The 6,208-nt window shown below is 49.1% G+C and overlaps 1 pseudogene; it reads right to left on the bottom strand.

Annotated features, from left to right (window-relative positions):
* Nucleotides 1–2,672: 2,672 nt before the first annotated feature.
* On the bottom strand, nucleotides 2,673–4,035 carry Pcbp2-ps1 (poly(rC) binding protein 2, pseudogene 1; annotated as a pseudogene).
* Between the last annotated feature and the right edge of the window lie 2,173 nt (nucleotides 4,036–6,208).

Raw genomic sequence — 6,208 nt, 5'->3', positions numbered from 1 at the left:
GGCTTTTTTTTACTTTAAAGCCCTGGTCCTCTTGGTCGGCTACAGGGAAGACTGTGACCTGTGACCTGGATGGCAGCAAATAGGGAGACAGGAAACAGCTACAAGGTCACACAAGGTTATGCCCAGTCTATCAACAATCGGGGTGGAGGTGGGGGTGAGGACACACCTTTTCTTCCCTCCCCTGCCTGCCTCCCCGATTCCCCGGGCAGACTCTACCATGTGGTCCTTTTGAATCCCCTGTTCCTGGGCAAGGCTGTCGGCATGTTCTCTTCCAATCTGCCACTTTGGCATCAGGACCATTTTGAGCTAAAGATACGCTAAAACCAACAGATGCGAGCAGGGCATTCTCAGCTCTGTCTCTTTCCGTAGATGGGAGATAAAAACTCTCATGTTCGAGAGTCCCCATCAGCAGCAGAAAGGAAGCAGTTTGTCAACCACTCGGAAAACTGCATGGTCACAGAGAAGATCTCTCTCACTCCATCGTCCATTGCTCGGGACCAGCTTTTGTTAAGGATCAAGCTTTTTCTTTCCTTCTGTTCAGACTGGAATGCTTTGCGAGGCTGGGTGTCCTCTTTTCTCTAGTATCGGTTCCCAGAGCAGACGGACCAGCAGAGGAGGGGGGAGTTTTTACTCAGTGGCTCTCAACCTTCCTAATGGCGCGACCCTTCGGTACAGTTCCTCGTGTTGTGGTGACCCCACCCATAAAACTATTTTTGTTGTTCTTCCTAACTGTAATTTCCCTGTTATGATCACAATATAAATATCTGATACGCAGGATATCCGACGTGCGACCTCTGTGAAAGGGGTTGTGACCCACAGGTTGAAAACAGCTGCTCTATCCTCTTGATCCAGTTTTGAGGTGCTGTCTCCTCAGCTCTGGTGTCTGTGGTACCATGGAAATACCGGTTGTTTTAGAGTTTCACTGTCTGAATGGGACCAAGACCCTCACAGCACCAGAGTGTTGATTATTTGTTATTGGTCACTCCTTAGGTGTCCTTTGATCTTTCCCCCTATATCCCTGGGCAGTTATGGAGGCCACTCTGTCCTCTGAGCCCAGGACAGTCCCAGATACACAGGCATCCAAGGTCTGCTGTGGGCATCCTGGGACTTTTCCCCAGAGCAGGACACAGCTCATCTTGGTCCCCCTCTTTTCCTTCCTTTCTTTCTTCCTTTGTTCCCACCCTCTCAATTCCAATTCCAACCTAGGACTTCTTAGACGAGATTATTAATCTTTCCCAGAGGATTTGGTTTCTCTCTCCTGCTTCTCCAGTCTTCACACGTGTGTGGACCTCAGGGCTCGGAAGCTAAGGAGCTCTTTCTTTCTTGCAGGCTAAAGGATGGACGATGGAGCCCAACATCTGCTTAAAAGGCACAGAAAGCAAAACCCGGGAATGTAACACAAAGAAGTGACCTCAGTCCCAGCACTTGTCACGTGGCACCGTGCCCAGTGTTCTGCAAGTGACTGTTGGAGAATAAACGAGTGGGCAGGAGAATGAGAAAGGCAGGACCCCTGGCTCAGAGGAGCTCCAATCCCAGCCACTGGCTGACCTCCCTCCAATGACCTAATCCCTTGAAGAAGGACAGATGAGATCATTTCTGGGACCCTTTCCAGCCCTGGCACACTGGATTTTGCATCTGCATAGGGAAAATAGGAAGAATAATACTGAGTTCCTCCACTGAACTTGAGGAGGGAGGAAGTCCCCAGGGTGGTTCAGCCTCTGCACACCACTGCATCCTCGTGCGTTCCTCTCTGTCAGAAGCTGCGCCAGTCGCCAGAGAAGACGGTTGGGAAACCCAGGCTGGGCTTTCTTTGGCTGCAGCCAGGAGAGTCCCTGGGTCCTCAGAGCCTCAGCTGCTTCCCAGTGCAGGAGAGAAAAGATGGCGTGGGTGGAACGCAGCTGCAAGTGGCTTTCAGCGTGGAGAGGGCGGTGAGGACTGGGACTGGCCAGGCAGCTGAGTGATGGTTTCCAGCTGGGGGCTTTGAAGAATTCTGGTGTGAACTGCTTTGGGATGCTTCCAGCTGAAGAAATGGGGTGTCGGCTTCCTGGGATGAACCTGTTCTTACCTTCCGGGGCAAGCATCTTCTGGAATCACGGGGTTAGCTTCAAGAGGACAGCAGAATAAAGTCACATGAGTTGGGAAGGGTTTGACTCTTACCTGAAGCTACCGTTGTCTGTCTCATGTCCTGGTCCCCAGAGCCTGAAACCACTGGGTATATCGATTCTCCTTAGTACCCTTGGTCTGCCTGAATTTGGCCTACGATGTCAGGAAAAAGAAGAGGCCAGAACACTCATTTCAATCCTTGCCCTACTAGTTAGTGGCTCTCTCTATTTCAACCCTCAGCTCCTGCCATGAGCCTCAGACCATCCCCAATGGGCTGCACTCACTCCCCCCTCTCCCTTGACCTTTCACCTTAAGGGACTCCATCTACTGTCCTGTTAGCCCCATCAATTCCCCTCAAAATGTCTTACTCTTGATAAGTTGTGTTGCCTTTTTTTTTTTTGAGAAATAACTAAAACTTTAAAATATTATGGGTAGATGATAAACTGTATGGAAGCTGAAAATTTACAAACCTCTTAAACCCTGGAATCGCTGACTGTTCAGAAACTATACAGACAGATCACGGGTGGTGGCAGACACCAGAAAGGGATCATGGATGGATCTGCACTGTTCTAGCTGCTCCGTATGCAACCTGTCTCTGAGGATATCCTGACGCCGAGCCAGGCTCACTCGGCCGGCGGCAGATCCAGTGGTGGTAACCCACCTATCCGTCCATTGGCCCTGCAGTTTTGATCTTTGACATCTGACAGATCTCATTGATTTGGGTGTCCTGGTGGCCAGTTATGCAGCCAATCAAACCATTTAGAATGGTGAACTCACAAGATGTAGTTTGAGCAGAGGCATCCAAACCTACCTAATAGCCTTTCACCTCTGGAGAGCAGGACTCAGTGATGCTGAACCCAGCGTTGCCATGGGTCACGGGAAAACGAGACTGCTGCATTGTCTGTTGCCACAGCCTGGTCAAATCTGGGTGTAGAATGTCATGTTGTCCCCGCATGGTGTAGGCCTCTAGAGGTGGTCACTCCAGGTCAGGGTTGAGGCACATGGACAGGGTGGTGTGGGGAAAGCTCCAACTGCCGCTGCCTATCCTGACCACAGGCAAAGATGACTGGAGAACGTGAGAGAGGGTTTGGGCCTGTATGGGGATGGTCACCCCCAAAGGGTGCGGGGGAACTGGGAGAGAGTCTCCAATATGACCACACAGATCTGTTGGCATACTCACTGATGGATTACAGAATGCGAGTAATAATGATTGCTTGCTCAGTTGATTTGGGAACATATCTCTGCCACCTAGACCTGAATTTGTCATTTCCTTGATCCTGCAACCACCTTTTCTAATAAGAGAGTCACACTGGCTAGGAAGGACCACCAGCCATAAGGTAATGGAGGGGGGGTCTACTGACAGCTGTGCTATTGGTCACAGCTCTGCTACGTCCTCTTCCAGTTGTCAATGATTGTAGCAAAGGCTTTGAGGATGGCATTAGTTTGTCCAGTGTCTTATTAGGGTTTTATTGCTGTGAACAGACACCATGACCAAGACAAGTCTTCTAAATGACATTTAATTGGGGCCGGCTTACATGTTCAGAGGTTCAGTCCAGTATCATCAAGGTGGGAGCAGGGCTGCATCTAGGCAGGCGTGGTGCAGGAGGAGCTACATCTTCATCTGAAGGAAGACAGGAATAGACCGAGCCTCCTCAGGTAGCTAGGAGGAGGGTCTCCAAGCCCGCCTTCCTTCCTAGGCCACACCTTCTAATAGTGCCACTCCCTGGGATGAGCATATGCAAACCATCACATGCAACCAAAGTGATAATTCTCTCGGCACAATTCCCTTCTGAGAAGTGGGTATGTGTACTCTCCTCATGTATCTTCTTTGCGGCAGCTTCTCTTTTTAGCTCCATGATACGGCCAACTACCTTTCCACGCAGAAGTAACCTGGTTGACATTTAATCCACCTTCAGTCACACCGGTGTCCATGTCTAGCAGTTACGGAGCACTGGGCTTTCAGCGGTCACATCTTTGGTCACTGGAGGTGTGAGTCCACAGAGGGGAGAAAGGAAGCTGGCAGGAAGGAAAAGCCAGAGGCAGAACAATGGTGGAAAGGTGAGGGGTAGAGGAGAGGGGTGGACAAGGAAGGAGAAAAGAGACTCTCAGGGCAGGGTGGTAGCATAGGGCAGGCAGGTGGGCAAGAGGGGAGAAGACTGTGACTGCTGGCTGCTACTTCTGTTAGGGCATCATTCCTTTTCTTTTCTTTTTTCTTTTCTTTTCTTTTCCTTTCTTTCTTTCTTTCTTTCTCTCTCTTTCTTTCTCTTTCTCTCTCTTTCTTTCTTCCTCTTTCTTTCTTTCTTTCTTTCTTTCTCTCTTTCTCTTTCTCTCTCTTTCTTTCTCTCTTTCTTTCTTTCTTTCTCTCTTTCTTTCTTTCTCTTTCTCTCTCTCTTTCTTTCTCTCTCTCTTTCTTTCTTTCTTTCTTTCTCTCTTCCTTTCTTTCTCTTTCTCTCTCTCTTTCTTTCTTCCTCTCTTTCTTTCTTGACTTAATGTCATTTTTAATCCTGTGTGTGTACATCTGTGTGAGAGTATGTGCATGTGAGGGTAGCTGCCCATGGACCCATGGAGGCCGAAGAGGGCAGCAAATCTCACTGGCTGGAGTTACAGGCAGTTGTGCGCTGCCTAGTGTTGGTTCCTGTCTGAACTTGCGTCCTCTGTAAGAGCAGGACATGCATCTAGTCCCTGGGCTAAATCTCTCCAGCCTGCTCCATACGTGTTTAGAGTCAGTCGCAGGCATATGCCGTTGGAATTGAAATGGAAACCTGAAGCTAAGCATATGTTCAAGCTAAGGGGATTTTCAGAGGAAGATCGAACCGTGACATTTAAGCAAATATTAATTGAACACATTAAGGATCTTATTTTGTTACTGTGAATGGAAACTGCTAAGACGTTAGAAGCAGTTCAATCGAGCAGTCAGAGCTGCACGAATGTACAGTACAGCCACGATGAAATCAACTTCCAAAGGGAGACACCCCTTGACTGACAATGGGGTCACATTTGATGCATCCACTTATTTACAAATGTGAGCATCACGGCTTAGCCCAGACTGCCTTGAACGAGCTGAGACACGGTTGTTAGCTCACCATGCGGCACAGTCATCAATACAAATGGTACTTTATAATAAACAATTGGTTACCCCCCCCCCCAGCTCATGGAACATGGGTACTGGAAATAAAAAAGCAGAATAACTGTGGGGACTTAGGACCTAGAAATGGGCACGTTGTAGACGAGACAGGATACAAAAACATGTATTGCCATGTTCTAAGTTGCTTCCCAAACACTATGATCAAAAGCAGCTTAGAGGACGAGAAGGTTTATTTCAGCTTACACTTCCAGGTCACAGGCCATTATGGGACAAAGTTAGGGCAGGAACTCAAGGCAGGGGTCCTGGAGCAAGAACCACGAAGGAAGGATACTTACTGGCTGGTGCTGGCACCTGCTTAGTTAGCTGTTTATACAGCCAGGCTCACATGCCCAGGCACAGCACCCACTCTCCATAGTGCACTGGGCACTTCTGCATCAATTGGCATTTGAGGAAATGTCCCATACACATGCCCACAGGCCAATCTGATGGAGACAATTTTTCAACTGAGGTCCCATCTTCTCAGATATGGTGGTTTTGAATGAGAACTCCACTCTCCTCCCAAGCTCAAGTGTTTGAATGCTTGGTCCCCAGCGGTGGAACTGTTTGGGAAGGATTAGAAGTGTGGCCTGGTTGAGAGGGTGGGCTTTGAGGTCTCAAAGATAGTACTCTCTTACTCTGCATGAGAGCCTAAGGAAAGATGACAATTCAGAATCTGAAGCATGGTTTCTAGTGAGCTGGTGTTGCTGTCCCACCATCGGGAAAATAAAAAATCCTGACGTTTAGAAGCCCAGAGTGTATCTCAGCTAGTACAATGCTTGCCCTGAGTTTGGGGCCCCACTAGCATGCACAAATCTGGGGGTTTCACTCCTGAGCACCCCATAAGCTGCTGGTCTGGGTACTGAAGGCTATCCACAGATCTTTGGCCCAGCCAGGTAGGAGGGTTCAAGCGAAGGGGAAAGGTCATGAGCAGGGTGCACTGGCTGCACTGAGCCAAGCCGGGCTGAGCCAGTGGGGGCTGGC

The sequence above is a fragment of the Rattus norvegicus genome, chromosome 6 (assembly GCF_021556685.1).
Source record: "Rattus norvegicus strain SHRSP/BbbUtx chromosome 6, alternate assembly SHRSP_T2T, whole genome shotgun sequence".
In the NCBI taxonomy this organism is placed as follows: Eukaryota; Metazoa; Chordata; class Mammalia; order Rodentia; family Muridae; genus Rattus; species Rattus norvegicus.
The sequence above is the reverse complement of the archived record's forward strand: the minus strand, read 5'-3'. Positions and strand labels throughout refer to the sequence as shown.